Source organism: Triticum aestivum, chromosome 3B (assembly GCF_018294505.1).
Source record: "Triticum aestivum cultivar Chinese Spring chromosome 3B, IWGSC CS RefSeq v2.1, whole genome shotgun sequence".
In the NCBI taxonomy this organism is placed as follows: Eukaryota; Viridiplantae; Streptophyta; class Magnoliopsida; order Poales; family Poaceae; genus Triticum; species Triticum aestivum.
Window position 1 is genome coordinate 723,559,742 of NC_057801.1, and position 16,611 is coordinate 723,576,352.

The following is a 16,611-nucleotide window of genomic DNA, read 5'->3' on the forward strand; positions in this document are numbered from 1 at the left end:
CATGATGGTTTTGAATCTAATGATGAGCTTGAAACTAAAACTCCTGAAACACTTGCTAGATCTAGCCCTAAGTTACCGGAAGGCTATGTTATGAGTGAAGAGGCAACTAGAGATATTCTTGCTTGCAAGGGTAGAGATGATCTAGAGAAATTATTACACAAGTATAAAGAAAAATCTCTGAATGCTAGAATGAAATGTGATCCTAAGTTTGCCACTTCGCCTATCTTTATTGCTGATAAGGATTATGAATTCTCCGTCGACCCAGAGTTAATTACTCTGGCTGAATCTGATCCTTTCCATGGTTATGAAACTGAAACTTTTGTGGCACATATTACTAAGTTGAATGATATAGCCACCCTTTTTACTCATGATGAGAAAACTCGATACCACTTTATTCTCAAATTATTTCCTTTCTCATTAAAGGGTGATGCTAAAGCTTGGTACAATACTCTTGCTCCTGGTTGTGTGCGTAGTCCCTGGGATATGATTTACTACTTCTCTGAAAAATATTGTCCTGCTCATAAGAAACAAGCTGCCTTACAGGAAATATTTAACTTTGTTTAAACTAAAGAAGAGAGTCTCCCACAAGCTTGGGGGAGGCTTTGCCAATTACTTAATGCTTTGCCTGATCATCCTCTTAAGAAAAATGAAATACTTGATATCTTCTATAATGGACTAACCGATGCTTCTAGGGACTTCCTAGATATTTGTGCTGGTTGTGTTCTCAAGGAACGAACTATTGCTCAAGCTGAAGAATTATTGAATAACATATTGAAAAACTATGATGATTGGACTATTCCTGAACCACCGTTCAAACCCACTCCGAAGAAGAGGGGTATTGTATATCTCAAACCTTAAGATATGCAAGAGGCAAAGAAATCTATGAAGGAAAAAGGTATTAAGGTCGAGGATGTTAAAAATTTACCACCTATCGAAGAAATACATGGGATTGAAGCACCACCACCACCCAAGGTGGTAGAGGTAAAGTCTTTAATGAAATTCAATGATAGTGATGATCCTCATAATAAACATCCTAGTCAATGCCTTTATGAGTTTGATAATTACATTAGGAAGCAAGACCACTTCAATGCAAATGTTATGAAACAATTGAAATATGATTCTGATATGATTGCTCGCTTGAGTGACTTGTTATTTAGAATCTCAAATGATGTTAGAGGTGTTGGAAAACATGCTTCTATGGTTAAAACCCAGTTAGAACAAGTTGCTAAATCACAAAGAGAATTACTTGATGAAATGAATCATAATATACATGACTTTGCCATTATAGTTGCAACTAGAGGAGGTAAAATGACCCAGGAACCACTTTATCCTGAGGGACACCCAAAAAGAATTGAACAAGATTCGCAAAGAAATAGCACTAGTGCACCTAGTCCTTCTAAAAATAAAAATAAAAAGAAAAATGATAGGACTTTGCATGCTTCTAGTGAACCTAAAATAGACAAACCTCCTGATAATGAAAATGAAACTTCTATCTCTGATGCTGAAACTCAATCTGGTGATGAACATCCACCTAGTGATAATGAAAAAGACAATGATGAGGTTCATGAAGACACTCAAACAAATAATGATAAGGAACTAGATAATGATGTTGAGATAGAACCTCCTGTTGATCTTGATAACTCACAACCTAGGAATAAAAGATATGATAAAAGAGACTGATACGTCTCCAACGTATCTATAATTTATGAAGTATTCATGCCATTATATTATCATTCTTGGATGTTTTACAATCGTTTTATAGCAACTTTATATCATTTTTTGGGACTAACCTATTGACCCACTGCCCAATGCCAGTTGCTGTTTTTTGCTTGTTTTTTACATTGTAGGAAATCAATATCAAACGGACTCCAAACACGGCGTAACTTTTTGGAGATTTTTCTGGACCAGAAGGAACCCAATGGGCATGAGCTGCACCTGGGGGGTGCCCCGAGGGGGGCACAACCCACCAGGGCGCGCCAGGGCCCCCTGGCGCGCCCAGGTGGGTTGTACCCACCTCGGTGGCCTCCCGAACCCCCTCTTTGCACTATAAAATCCCAAATATTCCGAAACCCTTCGTGGTTAACCTAGATCAGAAGTTCTGCCGCCGCAAGGTCTCTGTATCCGCGAAAACCAATCTAGACCCCGTTCCGGTACCCTGCTGGAGGGGGGAATCATCTCTGGTAGCCATTTTCATCATCCCGGTGGCCACCACGATGAGCAGCGAGTAGTCCACCCTCGGGGCTGAGGGTTTCGCTACAAAAAAAGACACATCCGTGACATTTTGGGCCGAACAAAATTTTTTCTCTCATACTTATGACACTTCTATGATGATAATTGTGACAAAACCCGGTATCATCATAGATGTGGTGGGCTCCTACTTCTATTGCAAAAATTCATGATAGAAAATGGGCTTTTTGTCCTGGGCGGGCCAAAGACGCAGTTGCATGACATTCTTTGGGCCGTCCATGACAGAAAAAACCGTGGTAGAAGCGAGGGTGAGGAAAATTTCGGGGAGTTCCTGGTTACGTTGGGTGGTCGGGGGCCGAGCGATGCATGTTTCTCTCGTACACGTATGCGCGTGTGTGCGAGGCGTTGGGCTCTAACTGAACCCGAGCGAGGCGTCGCCTAACTCAACCCGAGCGATTGCACTGCAGGCTACGGGTTACTGAACCCGAGCGATCGAGTGATTCCTTCGCTACTGCTGCTAACTAAAGCCGATCGATGCTGCCTCTGGATGAACAGTGAGCGTTGCGGCGGGGGGGGGGGATGAACAATGAGCGGTGGGAGTGGATGAGCAGGACCCGTGGTGTTGTCTCTGGATGAACAGGACCCCGATCGATCGAGCCGATTGGGGCTGGATGAACAGGACCCCGTGGAGGGCTGGATGAACAGGACGACCCCGTGGAGGGCTGGATGAATAGTAGATGGTGGAGGGGTGGATGAATAGTAGCCCATGGAGGGGTGGTTGAACAGGAGCCCGTGGAGAGGAGTGGTCAAACAGTAGCCGGTGGAGTAGCGCGCGATGTAGGCTGGATGAACAGGAGCCCGTGGATGAATAGTCGCAGGTGAAGCCTGGAGGAGGTCGACAGTGGATGAACAATAGCCCGTGAAGGCTGGAGGAGGCCGACGGTGGAGATGAACAGTATCCCGTGGAGTCCCGTTTTGTGGTACGCCACACCCCTCCCGATGAACTGGACCCCCGTTTCGACCGTAGCACTCCAACACAAGTCTGTTTCGTATGTTTTGCGGTACGCCACACCCCTCCCGATCAACAGGACCCCCGTTTCGACCGTAGGAGGTCCGTTTCCTCCGTTTTGCAGTACGCCAGACCCCTCCCGATGAACAGGATCCTGTTTTGAATGTGTCCGATCGAACACAAGGCCGTTTCCTCCGTTCTACGGTACGCCAGGCCTCGTTTCCATCGCCTGTTCCGTCGAAGCCCTCCCGATGAACACAATGACACATTCTGTTCCGACCCAGCCGGTTGGCTCCCTATGAACACGACGATGACGATGTTTCTCCGTTCCGACCCAGCCATGTACATGAGCCCTGGCCGTACGTATGCGCGAGTAGGCGTTCGAGACCCCGCCCGTATGTACGTACGTGGCCGTATTTTCTTTCTAGCACCCTGGCCGCTGTACGTACATGTACATGCTACGTGCGCGCCTCTACTACGATACGTGCGCGCCTCTACATCCACCAGTATGTACATACACGTTCGTGACCAGAATGACAACACTACATACGCTTCGACCAGGTGGTTCCCGACTGTCAGGCACTTCCTTGCGTGCAAAGATGTAGATGGTGGGTCCCAGCAATCAGGGGGCGAATCGTTTTTTTTCAGACGCACTTCCTTGCGTGCGAAGATGTAGCTAGTGGGTCCCAGCAGTCAGGGGGGTGAATCATTTTCTCGGACGCACTTCCTTGCATGCGAAGATGTAGCTGGTGGGCCCCATCAGTCAGGGGGTGAATCATTTTTTTCACGAAATACAGTGGCCCGTCTGGTGGGTCCCCGCTGTCAGGTGGAGGAATAGTTATTTTGTGTGTAATAAGGAGGCACTTCCTTGCGGCTGTCGTGGACCCAGCTGTCAGCCTCTCCACGTACAGTACTCTTCCGATGGAAGTCGGTCGTTGACCACATTGACAACGCTGCGCCAAGAGCACCACAACAATGGACGACGGCGAGGCCTAGGAAGGGGACGACGCGGAGTCGGGGAAGACGCAGCAGTGGATGCCCATGCGAAAAGGAGTACAAGGGTTCACTGGTTCGGCTGCGGTGTGAGGCTGTCGTCGCCGCAGAATAACAGGGGGTGTGGGTGAGTAGAGGGATGGCCTAGCCAGCGGTGGGAGTAGTAGGGGGCGGTGAGGCCTCCGCGGCATCATAGCCGGCCACGGGAGGCAGGAGCATGCGGCACGACCGACGCTGCTTTGGGCGGCTGGAGTACGAAGACCAGAGGTTGAAGAAGCACTACGACCGTTGGATGGACATCATACGGTCACTGGAGCTAGAATCGTTCATATTGACTAAGTTGACAAAGACCTCCGTCCCCATCAACTTAGTAGGCCCACAAGTCAGCCTCCCACCAAGGTGGTTCCCAGCTAGCAGGGTGAGTATTCATTTTCTATGCGTAATAAGGAGGCATTTCCGGTGGGTCCGAGCTGATAGTGGACGGAACAATTTTTTTGCGAAATACAGAGGCCCTTCCGGTGGGTCCAGCTATCAGGTGGACGAATCATTATTTTGCGCGTAATAAGGAGGCATTTCACTGTGTTGGCCCCTACTGTCAGCCTCTTCCGATGGCTGTTGTTTGTTGACTAGGTTGACCTCGCCGCGCCGAGAGCACAAACGCGGTGGACGAGGGCGAGGCCCAGGAAGAGAACCACCTGGAGCCGGCGAAGCCACCGCAGCGAATGCCCACGCTGAGGGGAGTACGAGCGCTGATTGGTCGGCTGCGGGGTGAGGCTGACGTCACCGGAAAATAACAGAATGTGTGGGTGGTTAGTGGGATGGCCTGGCGGCAGCACAGCCAGCCACGGGAGGAGGGAGCAGGCAGTCCCGCCGGTGCTGGTTTGGGCGGCTGGAGCAGGAAGATCAGAGATTGAAGAAGCACGGCGGCCGTTGGATGGACATCCAACAGTCACTGTTGTTTGTTGACTAAGTTGACAAAGCCTTGGGTACGCGTCAAATATTTTTTTAGGACGGCGTCATCGTCAACCTAGTAGGCCCAGAAGTCAGCCTCCAAATCTGTGGAAAACGGCATACAGCCCATTAGCCATTAGTTTCAATAATTTACAGCCCATTTGCTAATTCTTAAGGATATTTGAAGCCCATATTATTTTTATTAGCATTACATACCATATATTCTGGGCACTGCTAAAAATTCAACGAAATTTTGCATATTTCGGTGGGGTCCGAACTCTTTTAATCACGAAATTTCGAGTCATGTTAAAAATAATTTTCAAAAAATTATATCAAAATAAAATTCAAAAAACAATTCTCCGCAAAAAAAATGAATGAAATTTAGAATCTTAACTAGCAAGATGCCCGTTCATTGCACGGAACATGAAGATGCATTTGTATGAGTAGTTTATCTTGTGGGAGAAAAGATGGTATTTTAATGTAATTGCCAGTTGGCTTTGGTTTTTATCTATACTATCTATACTACTATATAGTGTACGAGTTTTGAATAGGAGCGGACAATCAATCCTAACCATTTATGTCCTAGATCCAACGGCTAAAAATAGTGGGATTCGCAGTGAACAATGCATGGTTGTTGCATCCATCATATTCTAGAATGAACCGCCTGATACTTCTCAAGAGATGTGGCCCAAACTGATTCCTCTTTAGGCCAGACATGTTGTAGCTTGAGGTTGGCAATGAGTTCAGCCTAAAAATGGTTTTGAGGGAGAAACATAAAGTAAAGTTAAATTCATTTTTAATTCTTTTCTTTATTAACATTTTTTGCAGGATTCTTTATTAACAAATTGTGGGGATTGCATATATTAATTCGTACTTTCTTTATAATAAATTTATTTCAGCATCTATAAATCAAGAATTTTTTGCTTTGAATCAATCAGTAAGTCTATGTTTTCCCTACCAAAACTCACCCCATAAAGTTAAAACGTGCATTGCACGTGCATACATACTAGTAAGAGTAGAGAGTAGAGAAATCCTGAAAAATGATATTTTAATGCAATTGCCGGTTGGCTTTGGTTTAAAAATTTACAACCCATTTCCTAAAACTTATAGCCCATTTTCTGGGAAGCCCATTTCTTACAACTTACATCCCTCCTTGTCTTGAAAGATTTGTAGCCCAGCAGGGCTGAAGAAAGCAAGTAGGCCTTGGTTTTGGTATTCTCCAAAAAAAGAACTGGGCTAGCCAATTTCAGAAAGAAAAAATATATCAACTGGGCTCATCATGTGCTTAATAAAAGTGTAAGCGTTGGCTAGACGGGCCACAGCCCCCGCAGAGCGCGCATTTGAGCTCCGTCTCTGAAACTAAAAAACAACTGGGCGAGCTGCTGAGTCCCTGGTGTTATCCGCTCATTGTGTAATTTTCTCGTTTATTGACTACATTGACAATGGTGTGGGACCTAGTTGTCAAACAATTAGGAGGAAGTATTTTTTTGGCTTGTAATAACGAGGCACCTGCTTGCGAAATGCAATGACCCTGGTGGGTCCCTACTGTCAGCCTCTCCACGTACAGTCATCTCCTGATTCCTCTTGGTTGTTAACCATGTCGACAACTCCAAACGACGATGGGCACAGCGAGCGAACCAAGGCGAAGAACGACGGCAAGGCCTCGTACAGGAACGAATAGCAGCCGTGGAAGATGCGGCAGTGTAGTGGCAGGTGGAGGGGAGTACAAGGGCAACAACATGCAACTCAAGCATACAAATGGTATAAAAAGCCCAAGGAGTAATTGTTCATCAATTTTTTAGACAAAACCCAGATTGAACATGACAGTAACATCTAACTCAACCACTCTTTTTTGCAGTCACGAAGAAATGGATCGGTCTGATCCATAAAATCAACATCCTGTGCAAAAAATTTATTCTAGGATGACTACAACTTGTTGTAAATAGAAGCCAAGCACGTTTAGAAGCCCATTTGTCCACCTGAAACTTCTTTTTTTGCTGTTCAACATGTCTGTCCGTGAGAATCTCTTGCTGTTAAAATTAAGCCTCATGGACAATAGTAACCTCACATTCAACAGGAAGAATGTGACAAAGCTTCTGTTTGCCTGGTTGGATGCATATCGTCCGATCGTTATTGTCCTCAAACGAATGTCATGAGAACTGAGAAAATCCTTATGCTTATTATGCCACCAATTGGTTATATGTTTTTCTCCATGTGGTTCTGCCTAAGTAGACATGAAGATTGAAAACAGTTAAAGTCTGAAAAAAGAGTATGTCGAAAGATCGACAGCTGAACAGTTAATTGTAGTACTATATATACGGGCTTTCAATGTGCATGAAATCATCACCTCTATGTATAAATTCTCCAGAGATCGAAAGCATCGCAGCAAGCCAATAATTATGTCCAGATCAAAACTATACATTCCAATATATATGATCTTGACAGAATCCAGCAACATTGATAGGCTATCAATGGATGAACTCTTCATTGAGCATATAACATAATATTAGTATGCAAAGTGTACTCCAAGATGATATAAAACTTATGCGCACAAATGAAAAATTCAACATTGATAGGCTATCAATGGACGAACTCTTCATTGAGCATATAACATAATATTAGTACGCAAAGTGTACTCCAAGATGATATAAAACTTATGCGCACAAATGAAAAATGCAGCATATGATTACAAATGTTAGATGATAATATACGGTACCTGAAAAAGTGAGGAGGCAAACACCAACTCCTTGTGATTATTAAACGGGTCACGAATTACACCCAGGGTCTCCAGTTTGGGCGCAGAGACGACAATTATTTGTGAAGGTGTATAACAATTATGAAGGAGCAACCTTTCAAGTGAAGGGGCATCTTCGATGACGAGCTGCTGTCCTTTAAAACAAATTCCAATGCTTTTAAGGTGAGGCAACTTTATTTGGAGACAACTGATACCGGTTTATATTCCCAAAACAATCATCAAGCGCTCTAGGGCAGGGCAACTGGAGTGGATGATGCTGTGCAGTGAGGCCTTCGACAGATAAACCACCACAAGCGAAAGTTTTTTTAGTAGTGGGAGTCAAAGCATTTGTACCAGATCGTCTAGTAGATGGCACCGGGCGAAGGTGGCAGTGTGGAGAGAGGAGGAAAACTGCGAGATGGACAACAATGGTGTGGGCACGAATTCTTGGTGTGTTTGTGGTATGAAACTTTTGTAGTAATGGTACAACTCAAACTGCTGGAGTTTTTCGAATTCAGGGGATGTCAGCCAAGCGTAAACCTTGTCGGGTATGGACAGCAGGTAGCGAGTCGGGATGCAGAGGCATTGAGCAGGGCCCTGCTGGTGAGAAGAGACGATGGCTCTGAGGAGATCAAATTCAGGAAGGACAGATATCTGACGATAGTTGAGATTGAGGGGCGCGGTGCGCCATAGAGGGCGCCACCGAGTTGAGAGGACTTGTGTGCGGTAGCAATCCTTGGTGGGGAGAAGCGAGATGATCTCCTCAAGGATGACGTCCGGGAGATCGCTGATGCGGTCCACCGGAGATTCTATCGGTTCCTCAGATCCAGGGGGAGGGCTCGCCGCTTCTCACCGCGCTACCGGGTGCGGGATCTACAACCGGCATCGCCGCTGGCTCGAGCCTCATCTTCTTGGCGCTGGGGCCAGCCAACTCCATTTTCCTTGTGGGCGTCGCGCCGAGCTCACAGGTTTGAGCAGAGTAGCCAGAGACAAGCCTAGTCGCAGTGCGAGTGGGGAAGAAGGAGGGTTGAGGATTTCTGTAGGAGTGGAAGAAGAGGAGCAGGCGTTTTCTATACGAGTGAGGAAGAAGGTGAGCGGGGTTTTCTGGACGAGTGAGGAAGCACTAACTACTCGCTTTTTCCCAAGATCCACTTTCTTCTTCTGTGTTGCTGCATTGGAGCTAGCGCATGGACTTGGCTGACTGGCCATGCACGCAGGATGCATGTGCCCGCCGGCCACTGCATGCGCCTGGTTTGTTCTAGGCCTATTTAATAGGGTGGTTATGGAGTAAATTAAGGAGATTTATTTTCTTTGTGTGCATCCACCAAATTAGAGGATGCGGTACTGGATGCAGACACTCACATTAAACTAAGCTTCAGAAGATACGGTATGCATACTAACATTCAGAAGAACAAAAGTTCAACATGTCTATGCATCTCAATGATTCACCATACTATAACCAATAAAAAGCTGTGAGAAGGTGTTGAAATAAATAAAATCGGTCGATGCTTCTCTGAGCAAAGGGCCTCCCTGTGCACGCATTAATTTCCTGGGCATGCTTGTTTCTTCTCAATGTTGCAAGCACTTTGAGCATGTTGGCAACTCCACAGCTAGCTAGCTGCCTCATCTTGCAATTGATGCTGACACATTTGCAACAAACACATGAGGCAATAGAGATGACTCAACATGAGTCCATATTGTGCAGTTCCCCTGAAATCATATTCATTGTCCTGAATCTGAAAAGATAGGAAAACAGTAGCTATACTTAAACGGCATTGCAAAACAGTAGCACATATCAATAGCTCGGCATGACAAAACACGATCATCTGGACGAAGGGGATACTGACCTGCCTGAGGAAGATTATATATAATCTCATAAGTCCTTGGTTGATTTCCACCTTCGGCTGCACTGCTTGTTTGCTCCTCCACACATGACAGGATCGTTCCGCACTGCATTCAGCAAGTCAACGTACGAATAAGCTAATTTCATCTTGCGGTGGTCATTGTACCTAGTTACGAATGTAGGAATACCTGGAGCACCATGAGGTTAGCTGACAGCAGGTAGATGCAGCCATATAAATTTTGTGCGGTGCTACCAAAATTGAGGTTTGTATCCCTTCCCGTTATGAGAATTCTTCTTGAAGTTGGTAGAATGTGACGGCTTGTTCTTTGCATCAAACTTGCCTTTCCCCTGAGATTTGTTCTTGTTGTTTTGGGGCTGGTTGGGCTAGAAGTTCTTCTCGTGTACCATGTGGGCACTAGAAGCTCCCTCAGAGACCCGAGCACGTGTGTCTTTTGCTCTCGCCTTCTCCTCAAAATCAAGAGTGCTAATGAGATCCAAAACAGAAAACTCATGTCTCTTGTTTTTCAGAGAAGTAGCAAAATCGTTCCACGAAGGTGGAAGCTTGGCAATGATGGTCCCAGCAACAAATTTGTCCGGCAACACACACTTAAAGTACTCAAGTTCCTTAGAGAGTGACTGTATCTCATGAGTCTGCTGAACAACAGAGCGCTCATCAGTCATCTTGTAGTCACAGAATTGCTCCATGACGTACAACTCGTTGCCAGCGCCCGAGGGCCCAAACGTGGCCTCGAGCGCAGCCCACATGTCTTTGCCGCTGTCAAACGACATATATGAATCCACAATGGAATCGTCAAGAACACTCAGCAGGGCGGCTTTGAAGAGGGTATCCATGTTCTGAAAAGCTTCCTGCTGTGTAGGATTAAGATCGCCCTCAGGCTTACCCTTAGTGGCGTCATAGTAGTACATGATCTGAAACCAATATACTGCTCTTGTGCGCCACCTTTTATATTGCACCCCCTTAAAAGTAGGTGGCTTCAAAAGCGCAGCAAAACCACTCGGAGTAAATTGCCTGTAATCAGGTTTTTGGATTGGATTGTTGAATATATGAGCAATTTAGTATGAGATTTAATCCGAATCAGCAGTAAATAGATCATGACGACAATTGCAAACATCAAAGCAATGATGCGGACTAAACCAGGAGAACAGAGCAGAACCGATGTGGTTGATGTTGTCACTCATGTCGTTGATGAAGAGGTTACCAAGTTCGGGGAAGAAGGCTGTCGTTGAGGAAGTCGTCGCTGGCAGCAGTCAGAGGAGCGTGCTCCCCAAAAACCTGATCGCCCCTCTCCCGTACAGGATCACGAAAGGCGGGGTTCGGAGGACTGTTGTCCCTTCTCACGGTGCACGCCGGAAGGAGGGCTGGAGAAGAATTGCGTGGCGGCGCTAAGATCTGGAACGGTGTGAAACCATATGATACAGCAGCGGCTAGGGTATAATAGTAGGCCTTTGGCCCCCAAACCCCACGTCCAAGTTAATAATAGCTAAAAAAGTCAATAATAGCCCCACCATGGTTTGTCTTGACAAAAATGGAGTAATTAAGGCGTCCATTAGTCCCTTTAGTATAAATACTATATCATTAATAATGGCCCCACCTTTTGTCTCACAAAGTATGTTGGAGTACAACCGGCTACACGTTTACAATCCGCCTCTCTTCTCTCTCCTCTTCTATCTCCTTCAACTAAGCACAAATACTATATTTAAATCCTTATAGCCTGCTTATGTCATCTAATTGTAGTACTTGCTCTAAAGTTACTCTCCATTGTGTAGTCTGAAATGCCAGGCGTGCAGCGGGCGGTGCCCTCGGTAGGCGCACCGCTTCAACGGCGGAAGCAGTGAGAGGTCGCATCGCCCTGACTTGCCATCAATGTGGAGCGGCGGGCTCAGCTGGCGCCGGGCAGGAAGCACACGTGGGAGGGGGGAGGGGGTTTTGTTGGGCCAAGAAGGTGAGAAGCCAACTTGGGATCGGTCCGGACGGGGAAATATCATGTGCTCCCATACTCTGCATATGACACTAGTCTATGTGACTACTCCATCCTTTCCGGTTTATAGTAATATGTTACAGTATAAGTTACTCCCCACTATGACCAGCCTTGGCCACTCCCAGTGCTCCACCATGTATAGCTGCTAAGCATGCCACGTAGGCATAAAATATGATGTGGCACCAATAAATTAAGCACCTATGCATTGAAGACTTGAGTTACTAATCATTTAATGCACTTAGCACCTCATCTATGAGCATGGTTAATAGTATAGCCAGCTGCTGGCTATAAGCCAGTGCCATGTCATCTACAGCCCATCTTATAGTCAACATGTACAATAGTAGATAAAAAGAGTGTACTATTTTTTTATTATGTGGCCCACCTTTCATTCTCACAAAGTGCCTAGGAGCACGTGCTAGAGCTGGCTCTTCATCAAGAGCCCGCTTACCTTCTATCTCCTCTTCTCTTTCCTCCAACTAAGCAGAAATATACTAGTTTATTCCTTATAGCATGCTGACTCAACTCTATTGTACTTGCTCTAAGCACATTTAAGCACTTACTAGCACCCCCTTGACCGTGGACCTTGACGGTGTACGTCACCTTGTGTCTCATAATTTTCCTCGTCATCATCTGTGTCCTAGAAGATCTCACCCACATCATCATTAGCATGCAGCCGCCTTGATAGACAACATGCGCAGAAGGAGTAGAGGCGACTGGGGATGCACCACCACCATGTCATGGGCACTCCGTACGTGCTCGTGCGCATGCAACGTGCGTTTTTTCCATCGGTGCTAGCTCTAAGGCCGAGGCTGCGATCGTCTTCGTCTCCGACTAGTAGTTGAGCAACGATGACAAAGAGGTGCTGCAAGAGATGCTTAGGCGCCGTTGTGTGCGAGCTTCGCCGTAGCACGATGAACCGGACGCGCCGCGGATGGCGCACGCCTCCATGCAGCCGAGTGTGTGCGCATGCATGTGTTATTCACGTGCATTCTGCGGACGAGCGTGTGTGGATGCACGTGTTGTGTACGTGCGTTGTGTGCTCCATGCTGTGCGCGTATGTGAATGAGTTGGATCGGAAGGAGTTAGTGCGTTGGCTTGTGTACATGCGTGGCCGCATGCGTCCTGTACATGCGTGTCAGTTGTGTGGTTATCAATAATTCAATATAAACTACTCCCTTCATTCCTAAATATAAGTCTTTCTAGCCATTTCAAATAGACTACAACATACGGATGCATGTAGACATATTTTAGAGTGTAGATTCACTCATTTTGTTTCATATGTAGTCCCTTATTGAAATCTCTAAAAAGACTTATATTTGGGAACGGAGGGAGTATAAAACATCTTCAAGTTAGCATCCTGATGTATCGTTTCTAGTGGTTAGCAAAAAGTTCATGTTCTTTTATTTGTTTATAGGTGGCTAGGCGGCAAAAAACAGGGGAAAATGCGCAAGGTTCCTTGCAGACGCTCCAGCGCGAGGTTCCTTGCTCCTTCTTGGTCGTCGGGAATCTATGCTCTTCAACTCTTTTATTTTACGTGAGCTTTTGTCATCCTTTTCCCAACACGCGAGACATCTAGCATCAAGGTGCACGTGTCACGCAGGAAAATGCAGATAATCAGATAAGCAATGCGTAAGTGAGTCGTGCACTTCGATGGCACCTACGCAATATTTTTTCTACTCGATGGCACGTGAATAGTGCACGTACTCAACGACGGAGCACGGGATGGTAGCAATGATATGGTCAGCCCTTTTCTGGAGAGAGTACGTACTACTAAATAAATTTGATGTGTCCCATCAACTCACAGAACGACGAGAAGCTTGATTACGCCTTCTCCCTCGCCAACGCGTGCGCGGTGGCTTGCAGCACGAGGAGAAACTTTTGCTTACAAGCGGTGGACGTGCAACAGTTCATTTGGTGTCAGATTGCCAGAAGTACTACTGTAGAACCATCGACTTCCGAAAGAGGCGAAGAGCCAAGCGCAAAGGTCACCTACTAACCTTACGCTAGGCGTAGTGGGAGTAACATAAGTAGGGGTACCTCCTTTTTTTATTCTAGAAACAAGCACACATGAATATCTTTTTTTTTGAAAAAATCCACCCATATATTGATCAAAACAATAGTCTTACAATCGTTCATTACATAATTAGCCACGCAGTGCGGAACATAATTACACAGAATACCATCGGACATGGTATCAAAACTAAATTTTGCTATCTCATGCGCCGCCTTGTTTGCCTGCCTATCAATCTAAACAATCTTGAGATCAACAATAAACTTGGAGGTGGTGATTGCTTCCATTTTTAGATCCACATAAGGAGACCTGTCAACAGTCTCTTTCGCTAGGAAAGATGCAGCAAAGGAGCAGTCAGTTTCCAAGATAATTGGTATGTGAAGAGAAATACCAATGTACAACCCGGCGAGGCACGCACGAAGTTCCGCCTCCTCCGCTCCGGAGCACATTCGAATAAAATCCCAAGAAGACACCAAGACTTCTCCCAGATGATTCCTAGCGACAACCCCAATGCTAGCAGATCTCAAGCTCTCCACAAAACTAGCATCAACATTTATCTTAATATAATCCCACTCTGGAGGCTTCCAAACAGCACGATTATTTTCTTTTTGCGGACTAAGATTCTCCCCATTCCCCATCAACCCCTTACCTTTAGTGCTTTGGTCCACTTGCACATGTGAATATCGAGGTGCTGGTTATGTAGAATAAATTTCCTGGAGTTCGTGCTCAACCCTCCTCTATCTGTCTTCTCAGCCAGCCAGCGGACGCGCGAAGCCCATCGTCTGTTTGCTCATACGTGGTCCCGCATGTCAGTGAAAACGCAAGAGGACCCACTGAACCTGCACATCTTTCACCTCGACGTGTTGGTGATGAAAAACAAATCCAATAAAGATCTTCAGTGGCTGCTTTTGGAGTTACTCAAGAGTAGTAAGATTCTATTTACAGTTTAACCCAAGATGCACATCATGTGGCTTCAACTACCACTCTATTTTCTTGCATCACACGACCTGGATGCTGGATGTCGCACGTGTCGGCAAAAGGAGGAAGAACCCGACCAAATCTTTGATTGTTCTCTCGGATTAGACTAGTTGTGCTAACTTAAATGTTTTATTGTGTACTCCCTCCGTTCCAAAATACTTGACATCCATTTGTCCAAAAATGGATGTACCTATATACTAAAACATGTCTAGATACATCTATATTTTGACAAATAGAAGGCATGTACTATTGTGGAACGGAGGGAGTAGAACGGATGCAAATTTTGGTATTGGGAAGAAGAGTACATCGATATATTGATAGAGCGCAATTTAGTAGATGTTCTAGCACTTTTAGCTAGCATAGAGGCTAGAGATGAGACTAGTGCACTTGTTGATACTGCTACTAGAGGCTAGACATGAGACTAGATGCGAGGAAGCAACGTCTACTTCTTTACACTCGAAGAAGAAAGAAGAACGCAAGATCGAGCCTCCGCAGATCAACAATAAATGCATCGAGAAGGCACTAATCCAACTTACAGGAGCAGTTATGGAAGTTGGATATCTTCTAGAGTAGTAAAATGTATTCTTGTGGTTCTTGTTTTCTTTGGTCTAGCTTTTCTAGTCAAAATTATCGTTGGAGTTCGTGCAAAACGGAGGTCCCTTTGGGGTCGTGCGTTGGAGTTGGCCTTACAAGTGGGACCGCAGTTGAGGAAACCGACTATCGGCAAACCCCCACCTCGCCCACCGCACGATGGCTGAAGTTAGAGAAACGACGAGGTTGAAGAGATTGCTCTAGCACGGACTCCAAGAAATAATATGGTGTCAGATGGATGTCGTGGTGGTGGCGTGTGCCGTACTCCTGGACGTGAATGCTTGTTCTGGCCCATGCCACCCTACTACTCCTACTACTTACTATATAGTACTAGTATCGAGGATTCGAGGTGCTGGTTACGTACAGTGAACACATTAACATAATGCTACAATAAAAACACCCGCCCGACGCGCGAAGCATGTGAAGCTAGTACAAATAGTGTACTACTATTGTTGATTGGCCTCATCCGATAACCTGTTGCAATGCACGTACAATTATATATTCGGAAAATATTTTTTTGCCTCGTCGCACCACTCACTCAGAGAAGCGACTCGAAAGCCATTCATAAATTTAGTAAGTTTATCAGAGGCATATCATTTTATTACATACAACAGGTCATCAACCCATATCGACAACGAGGATACATTATAAATACAAAAGTTTTCATCACACAACAAATAACAAGCAACGAAATACCCGCAAAAAAACAAGCAATGAAATGAACTTCAACTCAACCATTCCTCGGCGAAGAGTCGGTGGACGGTTGCCAGTTTGCCATGGTACACGAAGAGGCGCCCCGGCCTACACGTCCGTTCGGAAATACTAGTACTAGAAAAGGACTCACCGTCGTCTCACTGATATGTTGGAACGGGACCACATGTCAACGAAACATGGTGTGTAATTTCTCGTGCAAAATGCGATCTGGCCGCGTTGGCCCGAGGTGCCGCATTAGTTTTTTTTTTGAAAGTTTGCCGCATTAGTTATCGACCTTTATTTTTTTAACATGCTATCTTAATGGATAGCTCCTGTGGTCATCACACATGAGTGGATATAGTGATGGTTGATTCGCCCGAGCAACTTATTACTGTGGGAATATGGGAGTACCAGCGGATTCAAGGAACAGAGAAATGATGGTTGCTTCGTCCGAGCAACTTACTGTGGCGAAGGTGGGGCTCTGTGATTTGACTGCTCACTAGTCATTACTACTGCGGCGCAACGACCGGGGTGAATCTTTCCCTGAAGTTGTGTTGTGCACTCAATATTGCTGCATGGCAGGTGGAGCCGGATGAAGGATGTCCAACATGTCGGCGAAAC